The following is a 13648-nucleotide window of genomic DNA, read 5'->3' as shown; positions in this document are numbered from 1 at the left end:
TTTAAAAATATTGCAGTTATCCTTGTGGTCAACTAAAATTTTCACCCATTCTGTTTTCACCTAAACTAGTATAAAATCAGATCTCCCCATCCTGTGGCTGTTGTAGGCGATTTCTTTAGTGAGACGGGGTATTCACCCCGCAGCTGCCAATAGTCAATGTTTGAGTTCATCTGGATTTCAGTGTGAGCACGGGGGTTAAGAAGGCCGTCTCTGAAGCCAGCTGTATATGTTCAAAAATCAATTCTGTATTTTACTAGACCTTAAGCATATTACACCTCTAAAGCTTTTTCTTAATTTGTAACATTGGAATAAATGAAGAAATCACCTATCTAGATAGTTACAAAGATTAATTAAGATAGTCCGGGCAAAACATTTTGTGCAGTACCTAGCACATAGTAACTGCTCTATAAATGTCAGCCATATTAATAATTATCATCATACATCCTATGTCTATGGGCATACTTATTATACATAAAATTCCACAAAGAAACAATATGAATCATAGTGTGTAAACACCTTGATGAGAAGTGAATTGCACCGAGAACTTCTTGATTTTATGAGTGCTACTAATTTGGCTTAATTCATTGTACATACTAAATGTTGCCTACTTCTTCGCAAAAGCAAACCCTTACACAATGCCCAAGTTAATAAGTAAATACTGCAGAACATTGAACCACTGCTTTATGAGAGCTAAGTTACAGAGAGTTACATTGCAGCTTGAGAAACAAATAATTTCCCTCAGCTGGAACCCAATGCTGGATAAACTAGAAAATTAATCTTCCTGGGTTGACAATAATATACTTTACTATTCATCCTGCATATGTGGATACTGTAAATTTTTTAAATGCAGCAAGAAATCACTTAGTTGTTCTCTGCCTCAGTTTCCTTACATGTAAACTGTTATTATGGAATCATAATAGTAGCTACTGCTACTGTTATTACAGAGATGTTTTGAGGATTAAATGAATTTAATATATTTACAAGTACTTAAAACTAATAAATAGCCTAAAAGACATTTAAATAAGTATCAGCTACTAATTTCATAATAAATATGAGAATAACAAATTGCTTTAGGAAATCTAGCGCAGATAAAAATATAAACATTGAGTAAAATAAAGATAAATTAATAAAGACATTTTAAAAAATCAAAAAATAAGGACCCTTTCCACTTGACTCTATGAAAGAATTTATTGTTGGAATTATATCACAGTTATGGTGCCATTAGATGTGGCTATTCAATGTACAGCCAGTAGTTTAAGATTTACACAGAGAATTTGGATATTTTGTCATTTAAAAAGTATTCAAATGCTAATTTGAAACAATTTTGCTTTCTTATCATCTTGAAAAACACAAACAATAATTATCAGGAAAAAATGCATTTGTTCTCTTGATCAATTAAGAATTTATTTAAGTCTACTAAGTGTCCAGTACTGATTAGTGCAATTATATAGGCAAAATATATTCCAAATGTATGCTCCCATGAACAGTGACTAATATTCTTTTCTACAATCAAATCACCTGCAGGGTAGAATCTAATTATATTTCCCTTTTCATCCTGAAATTTACTCCAATTAGCTGCTCAGAAATCCCTAGAATATTTGCTAAAAATACTCATTCCAAGGCCCCATTCAGACCCAGTATACCAGAAACTCTCGAGATGTCTCCTAGGACTCAGTATGCTTAACTAGCACCCCAGGAATTTTAGTTACCATTCAATTTAGGGACAGTCATTTGCATATCTGGTAAAAACACTTGCACACAATAGGTACCAGATGGAAAGCAATTTATAGTTTGAAATAGGAAATTCTTATTTCAACTTCTGACTTTATTATTTGCCAGGAGAGTGATTTTGGACAAGTTACTTCACATCTTTGAAACCATCAGTTTCCTCAACTGGACAATGAAGTTAATCATACCTACCTCGTGCAATTACTGTGAAGATGAAATGGAATCAAAATTAAAGTGTAAAACACAGTGCCTAACACATGACGTATGATTTATAAATGTTAGACCATTGTGAAAGTGATATTATTTTTAATAAACACAGTAGGGATAGATAATATAATTACTTAAATAAATGGCCTTTGAAAAGTATCCTTAGATATTATTCCCCTTGTTCCTGGAACTTTGTAAAGAGAGGTGGTATCATTAAATACTTCAGCCTTTTGCCCTCCCCTGTTGCGCTAACATCAAGGGCATCCTGTCCTTCAGATTGCTTGTTGTCAGAGTGGCACTTTGGGCAGACAATGGAAATAGGACATTGGTATTCTAATAATGATATTTTTGGAGCTGATGCTTTAAAATAAACCTCACATCAAAGCAATTTGAAGGATTAGTGACATAAGTACTTGAAAATTTCTCCAAAATTAGATAAGATTCCTAGGAGAAGGGGAGTTGGGGTTTCTCTTCACTCCATGTAGTCTGTTTTTCATTTATTGGCCGATCCTAAGGCACCTGTGTTACTTTTTTAAAAATATCCCATGTGGAATGTTTAACATGCAGAAAGACTTAATAAAGTCTGAGCTTCTCAATAACAGTGCACCTCACTTACCAACTTCCCATTGTTTAGTTCTCTTTAAAACTTAGAATATCAGAGAATATTGATCCTGCCAACTTTTACAGAAGAGGGCAGTATACATAATGAAGTTGGCTATTTTATATTCACACTAGATAAAACCATCAATTAAAGTATCAACTAAAAGTGTCCATATAGAGTTCTTATCATGAAATATTAGCATTTTTGAGATCTTTAAATTTCTGGTTTTATCAGAGTGTAGTGAAATTAAAATAAAAAGCAGACATAATCTCACCTTTCGATCTAGTATTGAAGGAAGGAGGAAACTATAAGCAACCTGTAACCTTCCAAAATGAGTAGAATCAGAAATCTGTATTAGACACAAAGAGATTGGCCACAGTGCTATGAGGAAGCAAAGTGCCAGTGGTTATAAAAACAATGGTATATATTTTTGGTCACATTAAATGTCTGTTATGGCTCCACTGCACCTCTACTCTGTATCTATTAATAGTAAAGAGAGGCAGAAAATATTTTGAACAATAATAAAATAGGCTTTAAGGGCCTGGGCTTTTAGGGCTGTGTTCCAGTTCAATCCGTGCTACTTGCTACCTATGTGGCTGTGGACAAATCACTTAGTTCACTTGAACATCAGATTTTTTTTCTGCAAAATAAAATATATTTATGTCACAGAATCATTATAAAAATAAAATAAAATAAAATAAAATAAAATATGTAATGATTTTGAACAGTGTCTGGCACATAATAAGTAGGCAATAAAGAGTAACTATTATTGGCCCAAACCAGATGTCAACATAGGGAATAACCCTCATAAACATAACTGGAGAATGTATCTACCTAAACAAATACCAAGAATGCTATTCTTTTAGGTATCCACACAAACTATTATTGTGCATTCACTCTTTGTGGAAATAGTCACATGATAATTCAGATGGACAGCATATTTCTGCAAAAAGATGTCCTTACTGTTATACTCTTAAGCTTCTACTGTACCTCAGGCACAATCTTTTGCCCTGTGGATACAATGATACATCCATAGCCCCAGTTTTTGTGGAGTTTATAGTCCAGTGAAAAAGGCAGATTGTAATAAGAAGTGAACAAACATAAATATGATAATTATAAACTGAGTGCTTCTGGGGTTCCTCCCTCGCTAGAATCTGTAGATGTTTTGAGGTCTAAAATTCCATTATTTGGTTAACCTTGGTCCTAGCTCTTTCTGACAAAAACATTGGTTCTAAATTATGGACCACATCATATTCTTATTGCACTGAGATTAATTATTTATAGAAATTCAATGTTCAATTTTCAAAACTTAATGAATTATTAGTGCTTCAATGAATTGTATTTAATATTTATTCATTAGGTTTCAAATATACAACATATCATTTTTTAACCCACTAGCCGTATTTTCTCAGAAATACAGTCAGCTCATTACGAGAGACTGAATCTTAGTCAAAGTCTCATCACAATTTGCTGCCTCAGTTTCCTTTAGAATAGTGACGATAGCAATGTGACTGACTCACAAATTCTTGACTATGCTTATTTTGTAGCCAAAATTTTGTAGAATAAATTTGATTTGAAGAGTAGTCTCAACAAGAGGGAATTGCGATTGTGTAAAAAAAGAGATTGTGCAATTCAGGTTGCAGGTAGTCATGAACTTTATAAGAAAATGATATTGAAGCCAAACCCTAAGGAATTAGTAAGAATAATTTTGACTCATAACAGGGAAAGAAGTATTGTACAAAAAAGGAGCATCATGGTGAATGTATTAAATAAACAAAGGTATGTTCCATGCATTTTGAGAACATTTATGAATATGGTAGGGGATAAGGTCAGTGGAGTTTACAGAGGCCAGATGATGTAATTATGTGCCGTTCTGAGGATTTAATAAGATGATCATTCATAGCCCCTAGTTCAGTGTTAGTTGAATATGAATGGCAGGAAATATCAGATTATTTCATTTTTAATTAAACTTTTCATTTTGAGATAATTGCAAATTCACATGTAGCTGTAAGAAATAATACAGAAATTTACATTTATCCAGTTTCTCCCAATGATAACATCTTGCAACATTCTGATAAAATATGACAACCAATATATTGACATTGATTCAGTTAAGATACAGAATATTTCCATCACAGCAAAGATCCCTAATGTTCTTGTATAACTAACCACATGCCTTTTTCCCTCTTGTTCCTGGCCCTTCCTTAATTCCTAACAATGGCCAATCTGCTTTATATTGTTACAAATGTATCATTTCAAGAATGTTGTATAAATGAAATAATATCTTATGTAACCTTGTGAGATTGGCTTTTTTCACTCAACATAATTCCGTGGAAATTCACACAGGTTTTTTTTGTATAAGGATAATTTGTTTCTTTTCGTTACTGGGTAGTATTTCATGATATGCATGTGTCATAGTTTGGTTAAGCATCAACCATTGAAAAACATCTGAATTGTTTCCTGTTTGGAGCTATTATGAATAAAGCTGCTATAATATGTTTTTGTATTAATATATTTTCCTTTCTCTGGGATAAATGTCTAGAGGTACAAGTAAAAGGGCATATGTTAATTGCATGTTTACTTATTTTTTTTAGGAAACTATCAAACTCTTTCCAGAGTGGTTATATAATTTTACATTCCCACAAGCAATGTACCTATGATCTTGTTTCTCCCCATCTTTGCCAGCACTGGATGTTGTCCTGCTTTTAAAGCCATTCTGAGAGATGTATAGTGATATCTCACTATGGTTTTTTTTTTTTTTTTGAGACAGAGTCTCACTCTGTTGCCCGGGCTAGAGTGAGTGCCGTGGCCTCAGCCTAGCTCACAGCAACCTCAAACTCCTGGGCTTAAGTGATCCTACCGCCTCAGACTCCCGAGTAGCTGGGACTACAGGCATGCGCCACCATGCCCGGCTCATTTTTTCTATATATATATTTTAGTTGTCCATATAATTTCTTTCTATTTTTAGTAGAGACGAGGTCTCGCTCTTGCTCAGGCTGGTCTCGAACTCCTGACCTCCAGCGATCCACCCGCCTCGGCCTCCCAGAGTGCTAGGATTACAGGTGTGAGCCACCGCGCCCGGCCTCACTATGGTTTTAATTTACATTTCCCTAATCACTAATGATGTTGAACATCTTTTTATGATCTTATTTGCTATCTATATATTTTTTTAAAAAATTATTTGTAGTTTTTGTTCATTTCATAATTGAATTATTTTGTTTACCATTGAGTCCTTTGAGTTCTTTATATATTGTAGACACTAGTCCTTTGTTGCATATGTGGTTTGAATATATTTTCTTCCACCCCATAGCTTGTTTATTCATCATTTTAATGGGATCTTTCATGGAACAAAAGTTTTTTTCTTAATTTTGATAAAGGCTAATTAATCAATAGCTAATCAGTGTTTCCCCTTATGGATCATGCTTTTGTTGTCAAATTTAAGAACTTTTGCCAAACCTAGATCCCCCAAATTTTATCCTATGCTTTTTTCTAAATGTTTTATAATTTTAGGTTTTATATTAGTCCATGATCCAATATTAGTTAATTTTTACGTAAGGTGTGATACTTAGGTTGAGGTTTACTTACTTTTAATAGGCATCATATTGCTCCAGCACTATTTGTTTAAAATGCTATCTTTCCTCTATTGAATTACTTTTGCACATTTAAAAAAAAATTAGTTGGGCAGATTTTTATAGATCTATTTCTGGGTTTTCTATTCCATCCTTTGATCTATGATCTATGTCTGCTCCTCCCCTAATAAATGAAAAATCAATTTCAGAAGAATTGGCATCATTACTGCACTGATTCTTCCAATCCATGAATATGATATGTCTTTCAGTTTATTTAGATCATCCTGATTTATTTAATCAGCATTTTGTAGTTTTTGGCTTAGAAATGCTATATAATTTTTGTTAGATTTATACTTAACTGTTTGATTTTGTAAGTAAATGTAATTTCAGTGTCCACATGTTTATTTCTAGTATATAGAAATACAACCAATTTTTGTATCTTGATTTTGTACTGGGAAACCTTACAGAACTCACTTATTAGTTCCAGGAGTTGTTTTGTTTTGTTTTGTTGCCAATCCCTTGGGATTCTATGTAGATGTCATGTAATCTGCAAAAAGGAGTAGTTTTATTTCTTTATTTCTGATCTGTATGCCTTGTATTTACTGTGCTTGGCTATTACACTGGCTAGACCTTTAAACACCATATTGAATAAGAGTAGTGAAAGCAGGCATCTTTGCTTTATTCCTGACCTTAGAAAACAGCATTCAACCTTTCCCTGTTAATGTTGGAGGTACTCTTTACCAAGTTGCATAAGTCCCCTCTCTTCTCATTTTCCTAATAGTTTTTATCATAAAGAGGTGTTAAATTTTGCAAAATGCTTTTTCTGCACCAATTGATATTATCATGTAATTTTTCGTCTTTAGTCTGTTAGTATAGTGAATTACATTGATTAATTTTTGAATATCAAACCAGCCTTGCATCCCTAGAAGAAATCCCACTTGGTCATGGCATATAATTATTTTTATATATTGCTAAATGTTTTTGCTAGTATTTTGTTAAGGATTTTTGTATCTATATTGATAAGAGATTTGGTCTGTTTTTGTACAGTTTTTGTCTGGTTTGGCATTGGGATGCTAGTAACATCACATAAGAAATTGGAAAGTGATACTTCCTCTTCTATTTTATGAAAAAATGTATAGAATTAGTATTACTTCTTTAAATGTTTGCCAGAATTCTCCAGTGAAACGATTTGAATCTGGGATTTTGGGGGAGAAAGTTTTTAAAGTACTATTTCAATTCCCATAATTGTTCTAAAGTTTTTCAAGTTGTGTACTTCATATTGTTTGCATGTGGTATTTCGTGTTTTTTAAGGAATTGGGCCATTTCATCTAAGTTGTTGAATTCATGTGTGCAGAGTTGTATGTAAAATTCACTTATTTTTTAATGTCTAAAGAGCTGTTAGGATTTCCCCTGTTTAATTTCTGATCTTGATAATTTCTGTCTTCTCTTTTTTCTTTGCCAGTCTTGCTAGAGATTTGTCAATTTTATTTATCTTTTTGAACACAAATGTTTTATCTTACTGACTTTGTTGTTTTTCTGTTTTCAGTTCTGTTTATTATTGTCTTTGGTCTGCTTGCTTTGAAATTGTTTTGCTCTGTCTTTTCTAGGTTGTTGAGATAGGAGCTTAGATTATTGATCTGAGCCTTTTTGTCTTTTCTAATGGGTATATTTAGCGGTATAATAGCCTTCTCAGCACTCCTTTAGCTATATATCATTAATTGTAGCACAGTTGCTTTTCATTTTTGTTTAGTTTAAAGTATGGTTTGTTCCCCTCCCCCCCCCAATCCACTGATGTCACTGATGCTCAGAGACATTGATTTTCCCAAAGCTGTATAGGTAGCAAGTGGCATAGACTGAATTGGAACTCAGCTGGTCCAAAGCTTTGGCTCACAAACTCTACACTTCCTGTTTCCTTGGGGCTCTATGGCCTATGTGGCTGGTATGGTGGGAGTGCCTTGCCACCTTGCCGGTACTGGCCTCCACCATGGGGTGTGGTGGGGATGGGAGTTGGGGTGGGAAACGGTGATTTCATTTGCCTTAGCATTGGTGAAAGTCCTGAATCTACACTAGACCTCCTCTAATACCATCCCAGTGGAGAAAGTAGAGAATGTCTCATGACTGCTCATTACTGCTGTATGGGGATAAAAGTCCAGCTCCCTACCTCCTACTTGGGCTTCCCTGACATCACTCTAGTGGCTGAGTTGATGTGCCTCATTACACCCAGGCTGGAAGAAGAGGTTCTACACATAACATTGGCAGGGGTGTGGTGTTTGGCTGGAGCAGAGAAGTCATTGTCTAAAAGTGTTTTGTCTTGCCAGGTTGTCCCTTCCCCCTGGTCCTTTAATGAGAGAAATCAAATTTTTGAGAGAAGTAGACTTCTTTTGTCAGTGTACTTCAGTATTTTCAAGTTTCCAGCTCCTTCTGCTCAGTCTGGGATACATGAAGCAAAAAGAAAATCTAGAGAACTTAGAGGTTGTTCCTTGGATCCTGAGATCCCCAGCCCTTCTCCTTATATTTTAAAATCTTCTATGTTTACTTTGTTTTATAAAAAAAAAAAAAAAACAGTCTCAAGGGCAAAGTCTTTTGATCCTTGCATGTCCCATAAGGATGGACCTTGGGCCAGGAATATTTTCTCACAAAGAGTTAAAGAGCATGAAGAGCACTTATGGCCTATGCTGGGCATATCTTTTTGTATGGGAAAATCTTTCTTTGTTACTGACTTGAAGTATATTCCTTTGTTCTGCCTAAGTCTGTGTCTCATAGGACTCTGGCCAACCCCACTGTTATATCTGTTCCAGGCAGGGAGGGCACAAGGTCCTTGGTACAGCACAAGAGGTGTGTATACACTCTGCAATGGCTGCTGGATAAGACCTGATGACCATGGATTACTGATGCCCACTATTTGTGCTAGTCCTGCTCTGTCTCTTTTCTATGTGAGTAAAGAATTGTTCCATCCAGTGTCTATGGGAGTCATGTCCTTCTTGTTGTCTTAGTTAGGGTTGCTATAACCAAATGCCATAGACTATGTGGCTTAAACAATAAACATTTATTTCTCATAGTTCTGGAAGCTAGAAGTCCAAGACCAGTGGATCAGCATGGTCAAAGGATTGATGAGGGCTCTCCTCTTGGTTCACAGAGGGTATCTTCCCACTGTATCCTCACATGGCAGGGCAGTGGTGGGAGAGGTGACTTTGCTCCCTTCATCTCCTTATAAGGGCACTAATTCCATCCTGGGGCCTTTACCCTCATCACCTGATCTAAACTGAATTACCTCCTAAAGGCTCCACTTGCAAATATCATTACCTTAAGGATTAGGGCTTCAACATATGAATTTGGGAGGGACACAAACATTCAGTCCATAGCACTTGATGACTCTAATATCCGCATACCATGCAGTGGGTTGACATTCTGGGATTACTGCCCCTGGTGGTAGGCAACAGGTGTCACTTGCTCAACATTTTGTATATAATGTCCAGGGGTTTTGGTTGTACCTAGTAGGAGGAATAGGGAAAAATGCTTCATCTTCTTGAAAGTAGAAGTCCATATTGTATCAATTTTTAAAAATTGAATGAGATTTTTCTTTGAAATAAACATTTTTGAGAGTAGAGTGGTTTTTTATTTTTATTTTTTTTTACATTAATGGAAAAACAATATTTTTGTCATTGCAGATCTGCTTTCAGGTCACCCAAATTTGTATTTATGATTCTTACCAACTAGGTTTCAGTGACAGGAAGTGTTTTATTGCAGTGTGTCACCTAGACTTCTTTTATTTCAGGATATTTAAGAACAAAGGTTTTCACTTAAGAAAATGCTTAATATGGAGAAAGCTATGGTGGACCTATTCAAACACTGACTTGAAGCACATGTTTTTAGACTGTTCAGGCTGTAAAGTACCAGAACCATTTGGTCAAACCCACAGATTAAAGTGCAAATACATCACGCAGTGTTCTCAGAGTCAGCTGTGTTTGTGAGACTGGGACTGGGTTAGTGACAAATATTCATTTGATGGCAGATTGGTAGCTGCCCTAATTTTAAAGTAGTTGATGGCTTCCCCTGGTAAGTGCCATTATCACAAAATGATGCAACACTTATCACAGCAGCAGCTGCTAGCATTCTCTTCCCCTCACATCCCATGCTATGTGAATCCAGGTGATGAATATCAGATTGTTTGCAGTGAGAAGTGGTGGAAATATTGTGATAGAAAACCTATCCCTTTTTTCCTCTTGTTCCTCTACTGATAAGAAGGTTCCCATAGTCAATCTGAGTAAAGGGCTGATGAAGAATTCTAGTTTCACTACGAGGATTGTTTAATTCTTTGCAAATGCAGCCATTAAGCCCCATTTTCAGTTACATGCTAAACATTTAAACATAATTACTAAAGACAAAGCTCTTTCGTGAGAATGAATTTTTTTTTCCCTAAAACTGTAGTTCTCAAAATGTAATCCTTGGACCAGCAGCGTCATGATCACCAGTGAACTTGTTAGAAATGCAAACGATCAGACTCCACGCCAGACCTCCTAAACCAGAAACTCTGCAGGTGGGTGCACAGGAATCCAGGCTTAGTAAGTCTCCCAGGACATTTGGATGCTGGCTCCAGTTCGAGAATCACTGCCATGTCAGCACAGCAAGAAACAACAGTTGCCCTGCTAGAGAAATCTCACAATTTAGAAATTCTTTTCACTGTTCTGACTACCCAGCTTTCTCTATGTTTAGAATGAGAAAACTCAGTAAGCCTACAGCTTGCTCCTAATTTCAGCCAGATACCAACTCATTACAAATCTAGCACCTTCCCACGGAGAAGCTCAAAATCCTGAGCAAACACTATGTCCTTCCCCTTTATTAATTGCTGCTGAGGAGATGGATAACTGATGCTCCCTTTATTGCCTAGTTAGTGGGAAAGCCTGGTCATCATGACTTTCCCAAGCAAAAATCGTGCATGCAGTATGAGATATCTGGGTTCAGTGTTCTTTTTAGCTGAAAAAACAAATGTTCTCTTTATCTAAATCAAAGCACCTAATCATAGAGACATATCCTCACTAGCTTGAATTAACCTTGATACCAGTCTACAGGCAAAACACAAAAACAAAACAAGAACAATAAAATAAAGACACAACTCCAAAGGGATTTCATCTTTATTGACTAACACCTATAAAATAGGTGTTACACATGTATTGTCATTTTAATTTACAGCACTGTTAGGAGAGGCAAGATTTCTTATCTCCAGTTTATGAAGAAGAAGACAGATTCAGAGTGTCATGTAATTTTCCTGAGGTCACACAGCCAGGAAATAGCACAGGGCAATTCAAAGCCAGGCCTGTCAGGCTCCAAACTCTATTGCTCTGCACAATATGACGCTGTTCTTCCTCATATAAAGCTTTCATGGATGGAGCTCTGAAGTGAACTGAACTAATTGAAGATTAAGTGATATGCATGAACTATTCCCCCCCATCATCAGATTAACTATTTAAAGAATGCCTTGGTGCGTTCTCCAAATCCTACTCCTTCTTTAAGATCCTTTAATTTGCATTTTCTGTGAAGCTTGCATCTTTGTTACCACAGTGATATTCATCCTCTTAATGCAGAAGATACAGTATATTTCCTTCCTTTTGTCATTTAGTTATTTGCTAGCCCCAAATAGTTATTTAATCCTTTCAATTTTGTTTTCAGTCTATAAGAAAATTCTTGAGGTCAAGAGTATGTCTTCCATTTCTCTGGCAGCTCCTCCAGTACCCAGTACCATGTCACAGAGAGAAATTCATGCTCATGAATATCTGTTGCATGAGTCTTAGCATTTTATGGTGCAGTGTCTGGTACAGCAGTTATGAAGAAGTTTATTGATCCATCAAAGGAATCCTAGGGATGCAAAGATAAAAATGGATGATCCCTGTTTATAAGGAGTCACAGTTCAATAAAGAGAATCATGAGAGAAAACTTCTCAGTGCAGTGGGGTGCTGATATATTATTGGCCATTGGACCATTAGAGGTGTGAGAGAAGCTAACTCTATGTAAATGTTAGAAAAGTCTTATACAAACTACACCTTGAGATACAAATAGAAAAATAAGGAAAAGTTGTCAAGACATATGAGGAGTAAAATTCCAGGCAGAAAAAATGTGTAAAGAAAGAGAATGGGTTTGGGGACCACATGTAGTTCAGTATTACTAGAGCATAAGAAGGGAAGGTACAGTGGGTTGAATTGTGTCCAGGAGAAAGATATGCCTAAATCCTAACCCCCAGCACCTATGAACTTGACCTTATTTGGAAACATGGCCTTTGCAAATATAATTAACTTTCTCAAGATTAGATCATCCTGGTTTGGGGGTGGACCCTAAATCCAATGACTGGTGTCCTTATAGACAAAAGGAAAGGGAGATTTGACACACACAGGCAGAGAGAGAAAGGCCAAGTAAAGATCAAGGCAGAGACTGGAGTTATGCAGCCTCAAGTCAAGGAATGCCAAGGGTTGCCGGCAGCCATCAGAAGCCAGGAAAGAGGCATGGAATAGATTCTCCCTCAGAACCTACAAAAGAAATCACCCAGATTGTGGACTTCTGGCCTCTAGAACGCTGAGAGAATACATTTCTGTTGTTTTAAGCATCACATTTTGTGATAATTTTAATGCAGCCCTGGGAAACTAATATAGCAGGAAATTAAGGCTCACAGTGATGGGACATAAGCCTGGACAGGTAGTAAGGCTTCAGATCATAAGGATTTTTGAATTTTACACGTTTGGCAGCGTGGACATTTTCTAGCATGCAAACCACTGAAGGATTTTAAGGAGAAGATTGAATAATCAGATGTGAGTATTAGAAAAATTGCTCTGATAGACGGAAATAAAAGACAAATACTGATAAAGATAGTTCAACTGGGAAAAGTCTGAACAAGTTCAGTGGTAGCAGGGACAGAGAAGAGGGAAAGGATATAAGAAATAAATAAATGATAAAATAGACATGACTTGCTCTTGATTGGATGTGAAATCTAAGTAGGCGGGAAAATATTCATGTTATGTATTTATATGTATGTATGTAATATATGTCATGTTAATATATTCATGTTATGTATACTATTTTTAAGTATTATATGCATTTTGTAAGCTAATAAGCTTACTTAGCAATATAATTTTGACCATAAATCAATGACTTTAAATATTTGTGCACAACATCATTTAATGAGTGAATTATATACCATCACAGAGATGAGCCGCAGTTTGTCACCAATCCTTCTTTTTTTGGCAGTTTTTATTTTTTTATTTTTTTCAATTTTTATTTCAGGATATTATGAGGGTACAAACATTTTGGTTACATTTTATGTCTTTGCCTCACCCAAGTGAGGATTAGAGGCACGCCCTTCCCCTCTACAATGCTCGCCGCGTCCATTAGTTGTAAGTTTACCCCACCCTCACCCCCCTAATCCCTGGAGAATATTACTACCGTGTGAGCACCACAGTGTTGATCAGTCAGTGCCAATTTGATGGCGAGTACATGTGGCACCTATTCTTCCAATCTTGTGATACCTCACTTTGGATAATGGGCTCAAATTCTATTC

Source organism: Eulemur rufifrons, chromosome 19 (assembly GCF_041146395.1).
Source record: "Eulemur rufifrons isolate Redbay chromosome 19, OSU_ERuf_1, whole genome shotgun sequence".
NCBI lineage: Eukaryota > Metazoa > Chordata > Mammalia > Primates > Lemuridae > Eulemur > Eulemur rufifrons.
This window is presented reverse-complemented; position numbering follows the sequence as displayed.